The sequence below is a fragment of the Nelumbo lutea genome, chromosome 3 (genome assembly GCF_056320005.1).
Source record: "Nelumbo lutea isolate HS-2025 chromosome 3, American lotus-T2T, whole genome shotgun sequence".
Taxonomy (NCBI): domain Eukaryota; kingdom Viridiplantae; phylum Streptophyta; class Magnoliopsida; order Proteales; family Nelumbonaceae; genus Nelumbo; species Nelumbo lutea.
In genome coordinates this window covers 30748151-30763763 of record NC_142686.1, presented here as the reverse complement: position 1 = coordinate 30763763, position 15613 = coordinate 30748151, and the positions used below count along the sequence as shown (strand labels likewise).

The following is a 15613-nucleotide window of genomic DNA, read 5'->3' as shown; positions in this document are numbered from 1 at the left end:
GCAAGAACTACTCTTCAAGGTCGTAATATTTATGATGGTTGCTGTTAAGCACTTATACAATCTGTTGGGGAAGATGGGGTCATTGTAATTTTGGAGGAGAAGCTCTGAGGTGCGTCTGAAAACACTGTCTTTAGAACGTTATTTGCCCCCACTCAATTTTACTGAGTTTGTTGTTGGGTTACAGGCAAATTCGTTCCCATGATACAACAGAGCCTTGGACGAGAATCTGCAACCAGCAAAGTTGAAGAGTCTCCAAAGAAACCTTCTGTGAGACTGTAGCAGACCGGACTGAGAGAGATAGTGAATTTCAAAAATGTGTGTTTTAGAATCTGATTCATGCTCCTTAAATAATTTGTGAAGAGGTATGAGGAAAATGTAGGTGTTGGTTTAGAAAAGGCACCTTGAACAGTCACAATTTCAAACATTGTGACTGTTTAAAAAGTTGTTAACAGTTGGTGACTGTTAACTTTGAATTGTGCCTCTTGATCACACCCGATCGAATCGTGACCATTGATCTCATCAACGGTCATCAACACACCAAAACTAGAGCTGCCCATCACGAGCCACGCGGGTGCGAGCAAAGTGCGCCTCTAAAGCGCCTCATTGCGCCACACACATGCGTGCGCACGCGTTGCGCGGTATCGAATCCCCATACTCTCCTCTACTAATTCTAAGGAGTGTAAATCAACTCCTATTGAAATACTGAAAGCAAACCTTGTAATTAGCCAATGTGGGACAAATTCAAAACTGGGTTTTTTTTTGTAAGAGAAAATTGATTTTTCAACGAAGTGTGCATGTGCAATTTCTCATGTAATTGACCAATCAAACCCATTGGATTTAATCTCTTATGAGATTAAAATCCAACACAAGGGGTAGGGGGACCATCGTCTTTGTTGTTCAATATTTGAAGCTGGGTCTGGAGGAACTGGTCGACTAACAGAGGTCGATCTGAGCTCTGAAATGAAACTCCAACTCTTCACAATACTTGACTCGGGGTGGTGATTGTACCATTGAATATCAGCCCATTACAAACTTTCCAAATCTCCCAACAGAAAACCGAAAAGGCTTGTAACCAATCTTGGTTATCTGGCATTTCATGCTACTCACTCTACCTTCCAAGAAATTTGGGATCCACACATCATTCCAAATATCAATATTTTTTCCATTGCCAATCCACCAGATTAAACCCTTACTCAATAAATCTCTACCATCTAACAAACTCCTCCAAGCCCAGGATGGCTTGGACCCTAGAGAAGCCTCAAGAAACCTGGACTGGGGGTAATATATTTGTTTTAAGATTCTACCCCACAGGGTATTGGAATTTTGAGTCAATCTCCATGCTGCATTTGCTAGAAGGGTAAGATTAAAACACTTGATGTTTCGGAAGCCCAAACCACCCTTCATCTTGCTGTTGCACATTCTATTCCATGCCACCCACTTAATTTTCTTTTCATTACTTCTCTGCCCCCAGATAAAATTGAATAGAAGCCCATTTATCTTCCTGCAAATTCCTTTCAGAATCCTGAAATGGCTCATATAATGAATGGCCGATGGGGTAGCAATAGTTTTGACTAGAACTTCTTTCCCAACTTGCGTGAGGGGACCTCCTTTCCAGCCTTGAACTTTTGACTGGGTTCTGTTCACCACCGCATCAAAGATCCTTGATTTGTTTGCCCCAATAGAGCTCGGTAGGCCCAAATATCTTCTTGGTTGGCCCTTGCTTTCCTTGATCCCCAAAATTCTTATGATGATTTTCCTAAATTTGATAGGGGTATTTCGGCTGAAACTCACATCTGACTTGTTCAGGTTAATAAGTTGCCCCGAAACTTTGGAGTATTCTTGTAGGACTTTTTTTAATCTGAAGAGCATTCTGAATATCAGTCTTTAAAAATAAGAGGCAGTCATCAGCGTAAAATAGATGTGAGATACTCACTCCTGATCTCTTGAACTTCAAAGGGTGCAAACTCCCTTTCTGAATTGCATCTTGGATTTGTAGAGAGAGGGCTTGAACAGCCAGAATGAAAATGTATGGGGACAAGGGATCCCCTTGCCTGATTCTGCGAGATGGCTTCGCCTTTCCTCTCTGGGTGCCATTTATCTTGAAGGTAAACTCCACTGAACTTATACAGCTCTGAACTAGGTCCCGCCAATGAGAATTGAAACCCAATTTATCCAATACTTTAACAATATACGACTATTCTAATCGATCATAAGCCTTATTAAGATCTGTAAGGATTTAAACTCTGAATTACCGATTAATTAGTATGACAAACAAGAAAATAATTGAGAAATATGTGAATTATAAAGCAAATAATAAGAGCAAAAGAAAGGTAAAGATGGCACCAGATTTATGTGGTTCGGTCAAATAGACCTACGTCCGGGAGAAGAAAGAAAACTTGTTTATTCATGTCCTTGATGAGAGAACTGCAAACTGACCACCTTACTAATGCCGAAATGCCTTTAACAAAGCCTTGAAGCACTCAAAAGCATAGATGACTACTGATCTAGTGTGAGAGAACCCTTAATGGCAGCAGTGAAGAAGAAAACCGATCCCAAACAGAATAGGAGCAGATCTTGCCGGAAGATGGTGATGGAGTTTTTCCAATCTCTTCAGCTTTCTAATGCTCTCACTCCATGCACACACTACCCCCAAGAAGCACCCCTTTTATAGAAGAAAAAATGGAACATGCCCCCTAGAATTCTGGAGGAAAGATGGAGAGGCAGAATTTGAGGAGTCGAATTAAATGGACAGTTTTGGTGGAATCGAAATGGTAGAGCATTTATTGTGGCTGTTGAAATCTCAGCAGCCACACCAAACGACGTCATTTATTGTGGCTGTTGAATTTCGCAACCACACCAAACGTCAACTAATGGCCATGTAGAAGGCCTTACTCGACTTGTGGTTTTTAAGAAAATGATAAGCCTCATGTGCTATTCTTACATTATCCGAAATCATCCTGTTCTTCACAAAAGCACATTGGGAATCATCTACTAGAAAGGGGAGGACTTGTTGAAGCCGATGCACCAAAAAAATTTCTATATACCACATTTGTCAAACTTATCGACATGAACTGATTTATCTCTTGAGGGCAGCGACTCTTTGGAATGAGACAAATGCTCGTGAAGTTATAACTATCTGAGGCTGTTCCTATTCTAAACCAGTCCTGCAAGGTTGTAATAAGGTCAGCACCAAGGCTATAAAACCACTGCATCAGATAAGCCCTTATTGGGATGCGATGGAATCATCAATCATGGCCATAAAATGATTAAGATCGAAGGGCAGAGACCCATTTGGCAAAACCTAATAAACCTACGCATCCAGGGAATCAAACCCCGGTCAGTACCATGGGAGGGTACTATGATACCACTACACCAGATGCGCCCTTAATTGGGATGTGATGGAACAGTGGAAAGAAAGATCTCTCTTAATATAATTTGCCAGTTTGCCTGGCCATAAAACTATTAGGATCGAAAGGCAGAGGCCCATTTGGCAAAATCTAATAAACCTGCGCATTCGGGGAATCGAATCCCGGTCAGTACCGTGGGAGGGTACTATGATACCACTACACCAGATGCGCCCTTAATTGGGATGTGATGGAACAGTGGAAAGAAAGATCTCTCTTAGTATAATTTGCCAGTTGGCCTGGCCATAAAACTATTAGGATCGAAAGGCAGAGACCCATTTGGCAAAATGTAATAAACCTGCGCATCCGGGGATTCGAACCCCGGTCAGTACCGTGGGAGGGTACTATGATACCACTACACCAGATGCGCCCTTAATTGGGATGTGATAGAATTACGAAAGTAAATACCTCTCTATATAATGTGCCGGCCTGGCCATAAAGGAAAAACTTTGGATGTCTAAATATCTCCCGTGAACAATAACCAATAACTACAGGAGATGTTTCCAATGCATGATAGGCATGGTTTAAAGTATCGATCAGACGTATCATATCATATCTTTTAAAAAAGACATGGTCCGAAACGCTTGTCCCCAAGTTTTTTTTTAATAATAAAAAACATGTTTTAAAATTCCCAAAAAATCAAAATTTGAAAAAAAAATAAAAACAAAGTGTTTCGGCTGTTTCTAAGTATCAATATGATACAGACGATATGCATATCGTATCGATACTTTGAACGTTGATGATAGGATGTGTGTGTAAGGCGCCTGTGAGACACCAGGTGTAAGGAACAAATCCGGTCTCTTTGTAAAAAAACAGTTTGGAAGCCTGCATGAATGACATCTCATAATTAGTGTGGGTAAAATAGTATTTACACTCAATACCTTTTTAGTTGAAAAAACAAATGACGACTTGAATTAACTAAAGCATCATGTGTAAATGCTCCCAAAACAGCCTAAACTATTTTTTCCAAACAACCAAAGTGATTTCAGCCATAAAAACAATTAAGATCGAATTGCAAAGGCCCACATGGAAATATTTAATAAATCTACGCACCCGGGAAATCGAACCCCGACCAATACCATGGCAGGTTACTACTAGACCTGTTCATGGGCCGGGCTGGGCCGGGCTTTTACTCTTCATTAATGGAAAAATGTTAGGCCTGAGCCCGAGCCTGGCCTGACCAACGGGCCTACAACTTGGGCCCGAAGCCCAAGCCCAAAGCCCGACCCAATAAAAGAAATTAGAAATTGCAATGGAATTCCCATAGAGGAAAATTATTGCCATTAATTTATAGTTTAGTGGGTCAGAAGTGAGAATAGCCATTTCAAAAACTAGAAAAGGTACACCTCTAGTTTTTAATCTTGACCTTTTTGCAGTGGAATTTGGCGATACAAACTAACTTTGGTTGTTTTGCCATTTGATTCTCTTTGCGGTTTAGGTCTTTGAGTACGTCTGTATTTTGACATGTAGGAGTGGATTTGGCAACCCTAGAACGAAACCTTGCTATGCAGCAACTTTCAATTCAAGAGTAATCTGCAGTATGCTGGCATTCGAATTCTGTAATTCTCTTTAATGCAACTCACAGACACTGAACAATAGGAGCACTAGACAAGAACATGAATTGGGGTATTGGGGTTTGACTGATTTTAACAATGTGAAAGTCAGCCTTTGGATTTGTTGCAAGTTATGTGCTAAAGTCTGAAATCGTGGTAGTTTAGAAAAGCTACCAAGAAAGAAAAAACTGCATTCAAAACAATACAATAGCATTCAAGCAAGATGATCAAGGCGATTCTGTAACACCAATAGAACAAGCTTAGTTTGTTTACTCTTTTCTACAGCTTCCTCAATTTCTACACATAGAAGCAAAACAATAGACATGAAAATTAACTACATCAAATAGAAAGGCCCAAATAATAGAATAAAATGGTAAAGAGGACTCACCGCCAACACCGGTGATTGTATTCGCCGGAGAGTTCACGGTGAGTCGGTGACTGTGGTCTGTGAGCTGCGAGCCTGACTTGTGATTTTAACAATGATCAGTTCGTGTATGAGAAAGAGAGAGAGAGAGAGAGAGAGAGAGAGAGAGAGAGAGAGAGAGAGAGAGAGAGAGAGAGAGAGAGAGAGAGAGAGAGAGAGAGATCACCGCCGCCACCGGAGTTGTTGCGCCGGTGAACGTTCGTCGTCTTGCCGGTTGTGGCTGCCTGAGAGTGAGGATGAGAACTGTGGAGTGTGGAGGATGTGAAGATTGGAGAAGAAGGGTTCGACTGGAAAAAAGAAGGGAAAGAGGTGAAAAAAATGGGGTACTCGACTAGGGTTTTTACTTTGGTTTAATTATAGGTCGGGCCGAGCCGGGCTATTTTGGCAAATCCCGAGCCTGGCTTGAATTTATTGCGGGCTGGACTTTTTGGCCCGAGGTTAAGTCCGCGGGCCCATATACTTGATCAAGCACGTATGGGGGCCGGGCCAGCCCGTCGAGCCACCCGACCCTTGAACAGGTCTAGTTACTACCACTACACCAGATGCACCTTTGATAGTCACACTATCTAATAATATTTCACGGGGCGGGCATTGGCGCATAAGGTGGGGGTAATTGATATTTTGAAATGTTGTAGGTCTACAGTGGAAAATAGAATTCTGTAGTGGGCCTGTCCATACTTTTCCGTAAGATATATAGGTTTTAGAGTATACATACAAAAGGGTTATTATTATTATTATTATTATTATTGTTGTTGTTGTTGTTGTTGTTGTTGTTGTTGTTGTTGTTGTTATTGTTATTATTATTATTATTATTATTATTATTATTATTATTATTATTATTATTATACCCGTCCATTGGTGCCAAGTTTTTTATGGTATTGTAAAGTTTCAATGCAATTGCAACGTCAACTTTTTCATCCCTTTAGGCCTCATTTGTGTCTTGGTAAATGTTCGTATCTGTATATGAGCAATTACCGATATTTCTTTATTCCCCAAGTAAAAGTGTATAATGATTATTTTATTCAAAAAACTAATATTATTGAAGGATTAATATTGTCTCATCACATATTAACGATTTTTGACATGTACGGCTAAATAATTTACCCAAGTCTAAAGAAAGTATTACTTCGTCAGGTAAATGAGTCGCTCAAAAATTGCTCTTTTCCATGTGGCATATTAATATTGAAAAATGAACATAGGTTTATTTATGTTGTGTGGAACCTACCGGTTTAGGTGGAGTCCGTTAGTGTGTTCATCTCGTGGATTGACCATTTCGGTCCACGCCACGGGGTGAACTCACTGTTTTGTTGGTCGTGGATGGAGATGATGATCCACAATATTGTGGATCGTCGTCTCCGTCCACAACCCAAAATCTCGGGTACACTTATATCTCGTGGATGTGGCCAGTCCACAACATTTCCACATTATATTTTGATACAATACATTTCTTCTACATAGTTTTCTTTTTTTAATTTTTTAATTTTAAAATAATAATTTTTAATATATTTATCAATAAAATAATATTTTTAATGTTAACTCTAACACAAGCCTAATGGTGCTCCTTTTCACTCTTTTTTAATTTATTTAAATATTATTATTTTAGTTTTTACCAATAAAATAATATTTTTAATATTTAATTTATTTTGTTATTAAAAATAATATTTATTGATTAAAATTAATTTATCAATGCCTTTTTTTTAATATATTTATCATATAAAATGCGGAAATTAGACATTTATGATCGACTGTGTAAATCATTCATAAAATGTATATGAGATACATGGAATAAAAAAGTGTGGCACCACACCTACAGAACATCCCTGTGGGTGTGGATTAGTCCAATTCACATAGTCTGTCCATAGTTTCTGAACAACTATGGATTGTGGTGTGGTACGTGTGGATTGGTCTCTGCCACAAGGTGTGTTGTGGATTAGTCCACACTCGCCAATTTCTCATCTATACTATAGAACACCCCCGTATCTGCCCCTACTTCCCAAAAAACTAACAAAGCCTTAAGTTCAAATTTCTTCCATTTTATCTTCACAAATAACCAAGGGAATGTTTGACTGCTTCAATTAGAGGTGTAAAACAGCCTGTGTTGGGTTGGCATGGCATGCCTCCCTCCTTCCCCTGGGATATTTTGGGGGTTGGCTTGGAACAGCCCACAGCTCGAGCCCATGTGGGCCCATTCCGTGCTACGGGCCAGGTTGGTCCATGGGTCGAGCCTTAGGCCTGGTCGGGTTTTGGACAGGGCTAAAGCTATTTATTTAAAAATAATTGAAAAAAATCTTAATTTTTTATTTTATATGAATTTTAATGTATACAATTGTTTATATATACAATAATTAAATAAAATTGAAAACAATTGTTTATTTTATTAATATATTATATACTTTATATTATTATATAATTTTAATTTATATATTATATATATGGGCTGTGCCACGGGCCATAGGCAGCACGACCCATGGACCTGAAGCCTCAAGCCTGGCACGACCTATACAAACGTGTCGAGCTGTGACATGGCCTATGACCATTGGGTTGAGCTGGATCGGACCGACTTAAAATTGGGCCGGGCCACACAATTTACATCTCTAGTTTCAACACTGTAGCATACTAGCATTGTGATGCTATATATAGATTGTATTAGCACTGCATAGGCAATTCAGAACTGACTCTGGATCTCCTGCCCACGTCTATCCACAATACATTATCCCTGTGAATTGGAAACACCTCTCCCTGCATAAATACTATATAAGAGAATGAGATATTCTTCATGTGTAACTACGATGGTATATGGGTAGACGTGAACAGAATTAGTGTGGGCAGTAGATCCGGATTCATTTAAACCAACCATAAAAAAATTACGTTTGTTGAATACTAATTCAGGTGAAATGGGCATAAAACACCTCACCTTGTAAATCATGTCAAATGTACCAGAAAAAGACAACAAATAGACATTTCCTTCTATGGTTGATATATAATGAGAATTTGCATGGATTCCCCAGAGTACCCCCACATGGGCCGATTGCACACCTCAATCGTGCATTGAGAATATCGATCTAAACCCTAATAAGAAGTGATTTTTTTTGTTTTGGAGATGACATAGCACTGGCATGTTGTTCAACATGGCGCATGGAGGGTTTGATTTGGTGATTTTCACACATCTCCATCTCCCTACCTTTCATCACCCTTAAGCCTCATCTTTCACCGTGTGTTACATAGACAACGATGCAACATCATGCTACTTCACATGCTGAAAAATGAAATTTGTCTCGTTCTTTCTTTTGTAGCCACCCCAACCTCCTCATACCCTTTTAAAGCTGAATGATCAACAATTTATTTATCTCATTTTGAAAGGGGTTTATTAATTTTTAAGTGAAAGAGCAATGATTTTATACATTATATAATACAAAAGATTATATAATACATATTATAGGTGTTATATTATAATATTTGTATGTGAAATATAAAACGTAACATGGAATATGTATAAAAAATGCATGTAAACACGTATGGGCTCGCCGGCTTGGACCAGGCCTGAAATATTGGGCCCAGGCCAGGTTGAAAATGATCACCCCTACTTTATCCCAACTTAATCTAGACCTAGCAATTGGGTTGGATGAGCCAGGTTAAGATACACAGGGTTGAATTTCCGGATTGAATTGGATCAATCCCTGAAATATTTTATGTTCGGGTTAGGGTTGACTAATTAGTTAATTTAAGTCATCCCTAAAAATAAAAGAAATTTTATAAAATAAATAAAAATACATGAAAAATATCAAAATTAAAGAAATTAACCTTAAAAATTTCAAACATAAAATAAAAAAACTTGTACAATCAATAATTCAAAGAATAAACGATAAAGAGTAAAAACTAAATAGTAAAGATGAAAGTGAGAAAGCTTCTATGAATACACAATTAGTCCCAAATAGACCTAATAATTGGGTCAGTGGTTGACCCGTGACTCAACCTAACTGATTCAATTTTTTTCCAGATTGAATTGGATCAGGTCTGGTCATTTTCAAATCCAAGTAGCTAAATATGAGACGTTAAGACTATTTTTTTCGGATTGGATTAAGTCGAATTTACGGATTGGGTCAACTTTTTGCCAAGTCTACATTTATGTAATAAAGTAGGGGGTGGATCACTTCAATTTGCTGCCTTACCTTATTCCTCGGAAACATAAAGATATAAATTTCTTTCAGCCATTCGGTGAGAACTTCATTCTACTCCCTACAAACAGACAAAACACAGTCAAATACGAAGCAAAAGTAATACAAACAAACGGGGCCTTATCAGTTTAAATATTTATAATGTTGCCTCAATTTCAAAAGTTTATTCCTTTTATTTTTTCACTTGGTCCTCCTCCTTCTGATCAAATGGGGTTAAGGGTGACGGATTTGAATGATCAAACGGCTGGTAATAAATCATTGCCTAGCAAAATAAAACAGACGTTGTTATTCACTTATTCCAGTTTCTTTTTGTCTTGTTCTTTGATGGACTTTTAAGCCCAAGCCCATTTATTGTGGGCCGTATCCAGACGAAGAATTTAAGGCTTTTACGCAGGCAGAATCACAGATCATGAAATTAAAGTTAATTAACATTGCTAATTCACCACATGTGAGTCAAAAGAGCGCAGATCATCTAAGCTTCAGTTGGAGAGACTTGGGGTCTTGGAGACTGGAGAGCGACGTTGGGGGAGAGAGTGGGGTAGAGCTCCGACGACCATGGCCTAGGGTTTAAAGCTTCTCACCAATTTCTGCATCTTCGCCATGGCCAGAAATTTTGTTTGCGTTCTTTTGTGCTTCGTTGCTCAACTTCAACTCTCTCTCGCTGGTGAGTTTATTCATGAATTTCTCGGGCTTTCCCTTTGATGGAATCCTGCACTATCTGTCATTGTTGAAGGTTTCTGAAAGGTGCTTCAATTATATCTAAGCTGATCGGTTTTGGATAACGGCTTCTACTATCGAGATGGTATAATCGACCATCCGGAAGAAAAACATCTTCAAATCGATCCAAAACTAGCTTTTATTTGTTCTCCGATCGCTTAAAGCTTAGTTCAGTTGGTAACCATAAAATCGTTCAAGTCATTTAAGGACTTGTGCTCAAGGGTAGGAATAATCATTTCTCCGTTCATTTGAAAGTTCACCATCAATATGTTACTTTGCACCATATTTTCCAAAGTTAGTCATTGAATTAGTGTAAATGAAATACGAGAGGACGTTAGTTTAAATTTCAAAGTTCTGCTCCTTATATACACTGACCAGATTTTCATTTGGTTTATTAATTTAATTTTTAAGGGTTTTTTTTTCTAGCAAAAAAAAGGTTATATGGTTAATTCTTTCGCTGTTTGTGTACGAGTTGCGTTGATATGGTTCATGTTGTATGTACTACACTAGTATGTTCACTGTGAATTGTGAATATGGCAAGAATCTTTTGCAAATGAGCTATCGTGGTTGTTCTCTTTCTCTCCCTATTGACGGAACTTCTGCCTATCTCCTCCTTGTGGAGTTCTGTTTGGAAAGTTCAGGCTGCTTGCTATATAAGCTTTTTTTTTTTTTGATTTTTTTAGTGAGATTGATCTGTGATATGCAGTTAGAGTTTCATGTTATTCCACCATCCCAATTCTTGTATCTACTCTGTTGAATTTCTTTATGTATTTCTAAACTTTTTAGTTCTCACCTCACATAACTTCCTTGTCAAGTGACAGATTTTGACCATAGGTAGTGTTTCATCTTGAGTTTTGTGCCAGCGGTACCATGTCTTGCCACCAGCTATTGGTCATAAAAATGCTATCATGCCTGAGTTGCACATTTGGATCTTTGACCAGCTCAATGACATAGGACCTGGATCTCATTCTTCCATTTGTACCAAACTGAGCTTTCTGCACTTTGCATGATTTATATCATCCAAGGAAATAGTCCTACACATCTATATTTAAATGAAATAAACGTAGAAAGAAATTGAAGTCTCATACAAAGCTCTCTCACTAGGAAAAAATGCTATTCTTAGTGAGTTCTTGACCTTAAGACAGCCATGTATGTTGATACATCTCTTTTATACTCTGCGCTCTAAGCTCAAAGCTCAACCTTCTTTGGTAATCATTAGATCTAGATGAGTTTCTGGTGCAAAGGAGTGATAATGCATTTAACATATCAGGGAATAATATTGAATCCTTAAATGAAGTTGCCATTAGATCAAAGAAAAAAACGCTATTCCTATGAGTAAAACCAATAATCTGGGGTTGTCTCAAGAGGCTTCTACTGTTTGCATTTGTGTATGGTTTTGGATCCGGCACACATTATCTGGTGTTGAGAGCACTAGGCATTAAACCCAAGAATAGCATATTTGAAATTTGAAGTATTTGTTTATCAATCAATTGTAAAAGGCGACTTAAACCTGGAAAAACAAGGTAGTTGAAAGAGCAATGTTATCTGTAGTTGCCTTTTATTTAAATTACATGGTGCATCTTATTTTTCCAAAGGAGAGGTTCCTATTTAGAATACATTTAGATTCATTTTCTCAGATTTCATTTGAACTGGATTGTTGGTTTCCACATCATAAAGTCTCATTATGCCTTTTGAAATGGATATGCCATAGTTGTACAGCTGCTACACTTGCTGAGATTACCAGTCTCTCTACCATTTTTTTTGATAAGTAAATGATTTTATTAAAAACTTCAACAATGACATCTTATGGAAAGAGCTTCCCACAGAGAGGCATGAGGGGCAGCCTCAATTACAAAAATAGATTTTAATTGAGCCTAAAATAGATGATTCTTATGCATCCCTTCCTTAGCTAAGCAATCATCTATCCCATTAGCCGATCTCCTTTCCCACTGAATTCATACAGTCATATTTGAGTTAACCATTTAAACCTTTTCACTGTTTCCCTATAGGTCCAATAATAGTGTCTGGATTCTTTAGCCACCTAGTTATCAGCTTTGAGTCCCCTCAATTAGTAATCTATCAATAATTGGCTCTCTAGAAAATTGTGCCCCTTGCAGAACAACTTGAAACTCAGCTTGGATAGAGTCCCCCTCACCTACAGGGCTTGAGAATAGAGCAATTATATGGCCTCCTGCATTACTTAAAACACCTCCTATTTGACCCTGGATTCCTGGGTTACTACCATCAAAGTTGAGCTTAATGAAACCTTTTTCAGGAGGTACCAAAGCTAAGATAGGCCTTATCTTGATTTCTGAACTTTTTGTTACAACTCCCCAGTTCTGTCAAATATCATCAAAGGAGAAGAGGGAAAATAGATCCCATGTTTTATCCAAATCTATAGCCCTACTTACAATGCAGTCCCAAATATCCTCATTCATTTTTTTATCATTAAAGATTCTATTATTTCTCTTCTCCCATATTGTCCACACATCTTCACAGGATTATATCCCATCTCTTTGGCCATCTGAAGGTTGTAGAGTTGAATAGGCTACTGGTAGTCCAGGGAAAGTTCTACTTGCAACCAAATAGAACAAACAACCTTTCCCATAAGCTTGCAACAACAGGGCAAGAGATTAGCAGATGGTAAGAGCTCTAATACACCAACCCGAGGAAATACTAAGGAAAGGTCTTCTTTTTTGGAGGTTGTCCAACGTGTTTAATTTTCTATGAAAGACTTCCCAACAAAGAGATCCAACCTTGGGTGGGATAGGCTTGGACCAAACTTCTTTAAAAGGGAAGGCTAGGGAAGAGGAATCCAAGGACAAGGAAGAGAAAAAAGAAGCACAAGAGAAAAGGACCTTAGGGTGAAGAGTCCAAACTCGACTATTTGGCAAAGAAGGATCCAAAAGAAAAGAGTTAAGAAGTTTTAAAAGCAAGGCAACCTGATCAAACTCATAGTCCCTTCTTAGATCTCTTCTTAAGCCCAAATCCCAACTAACTCCATTTGAAGGAGAGAGGGAAGCAAAAGTTTTGGATAGGTTCATTCTTGAATAAAGAGAGTACAAAGAGGGAAAGAGGTCTTTGAGAGTGGAGTTACCAACCCAAAGATCTTCCTAGAACAAAACCTTGTCTTCAGTATATGCATCATACCTTGTGAGGCTTAACAACTAGGGGAGAATACCATGTATGGCTTTCCAAAGAGAAGCCAAAGCAGCCCACTGAGAATCCTGAGATACACCAGCATCCCAACCAGTGCTAGCTCGCCCATGGATACTTTTCACCACCTTGTACTAGAGTCTCTCCCTCTTTAGAGGCCATCTCCACAACCACTTACTAGCAAAGCTATATTCTTTTTTCCTAAATTACCTAATCCCAATCCCCCCTGCTCCTTTCTCTTGCATACAACTTTCCATTTAATCAATTGATCCTTCCTTCCTTCCCAGTCTCCCATAAGTAGTCCCTCATTATTTTCTCTACCTTGAACACCTCCCTCTATGGTATCCTAAAGGTTGATAGGTAGTATGCTGGCAGGTTTGTTAGGGTAGATTTTATCAAAGTAATTCTTCCCCCTAAAAAATATAGTTTTTCTTCCATACAGCCAGCCTCTTAGCACAATGTTTTACAATTGAACTCCAAAACCTGCTTGCTTTCCCATGGGTCGTCTCCTAGAGGCATACATAAATATTTCATTGGCTTCTGATGGCTTTTCTCCAGACTTTGGGTGGGGTGGTTTTGGATCCCTTAAAGGAAGATAGTAGGTCTTTTCCTTTGAAGCAAATCATAAGTATTGTATCTTCTCTTGTGCCTCCATCAAAGCTTTAGTCCAATCTTCTATTAGCAATGACCAAACCTTCCCTTCTCCTGAGATTTAGGGTAAACCAATTCTCCTAGGATTGGAGCCTTTTGCTGGGAAGCTTTTATGGAAAGTTACAATACTTATGATTTGCTTCAAAGGAAAAGACCTACTTGGTGTTTGTCCCCTAGTTGGTGTATCTTTGTAAGGCCAATGGTGAGAGCTGTTATTACTTATTAATCTCCTGCACTTTTGTTTCTGCTATTTGGCAGTGGTTCTTTTCTTTGTTTGGTTGCAGGTGGACTCCCCCTACGTACAAGGATTGTTTGCTTCTTCCTTTGTTAGGTGGTCAAAGAAGAGGGCAGAGTAATGTGGAGATGTGTACGGGCTGTTATTTGGTGGATGATTTGGGAAGAAAGGAACTCACAAATTTTTATTGAAAATGAAATAAGTAAAGAGGTAATAATTGATGCTGTTTAAAGATATATCTACAGAGGTATTGATTAGAAATTGGAAGTGGCTAATTCAGCTCCAATCCAAATGAAAACCAGCCCCCTTTGGTCTACACTAGCCCTTGGATTTATCAAATTGAACTTTGATGGGAGAAGTGAAGGTAATCCAGGACCTTCTGGTATTGGGGGAACCTTTAGAGACGAGGAAAGGAAAGTTATTGCACTGTATTCCAGTCCCATTGGAGTGGGGGATTCTCTTAGAGCTGAAATCTTGGCAGTATTGGAAGGGATAAGGAAGGCTAAGGAATTGAATCTACAATTGTTTATTGTTGGAAGAGACTCTAAGGTGGTTATAGAATGGTTGCCAACTCATTTGCTGATGCACTTGCTAAGCAAGGGGTGGGAAGGGAATACATGTTCAGGGCAGTTTTGTAAACTGTTTTTTGTCCCTTGGGGAGGGTTAAGAGAGTTTACCTCTCCCCATAGCTTTCTGTTGTACCTTGCTTAATCTTTTTTTTTTTTATCATAACAGAGTACCTTGCTTAATCTTCTTTAATAAAATGCTTTGTTATTGATGAAAAAATAAAATAATTCATTGGCCAATCTAAAGTAGGGGAACCTAATGAAACCACAACCGTCAACGATTCCTCATTTAAGTTTTTTCGAGCCACATCACTTCTCAAAGCTAATTTTCAACTTCAAGAGAGATTTAAACAATTTCACTACCTGCTTTAGATTCCTAGCCTTATGGGGATTCCCACCCTCACAAAAATGATTGTATCATCTACAAACTGTAGATGTGTTATTGTTATGCCATGCCTTCCAATACTCACCCTCTAAAGATGTCCATCCTATTTGCTCTTGTTAACATCCTACTGAATGCATCCGTTACCAAGGTAAATAAGAAAGGTAAGAGGGGGTCCCCTTGTCTTAGTCCTTTGCTAGTTGGGAAGAAATCCTTAACCATGCCATTTATAAAAACCGAGTGATGACATGTCTTCATGTAACTCCAATCCAACCACAACACCCTCTCTACCTTTCCCAATTTTCTACCCTAATCCATATGGCATATGCCAAAGTGGTCTTGTTAATGAA

The 15613-nt window shown here is 38.6% G+C and overlaps 1 long non-coding RNA gene and 1 other non-coding gene across 2 annotated transcripts; both read right to left on the bottom strand.

Annotated features, from left to right (window-relative positions):
* Positions 1–1109: 1109 nt before the first annotated feature.
* LOC148863998 (uncharacterized) lies at positions 1110–2598 on the bottom strand. Its single transcript, XR_016109007.1, has 3 exons — positions 2344–2598; positions 1934–2243; positions 1110–1858 (listed from the first exon to the last, which is right to left on the bottom strand). It is a non-coding gene; the product is annotated as an uncharacterized LOC148863998 (long non-coding RNA).
* A 1105-nt stretch (positions 2599–3703) lies between these two features.
* TRNAG-CCC (transfer RNA glycine (anticodon CCC)) lies at positions 3704–3774 on the bottom strand. The gene has a single exon. It is a non-coding gene; the product is annotated as a tRNA-Gly (tRNA).
* Between the last annotated feature and the right edge of the window lie 11839 nt (positions 3775–15613).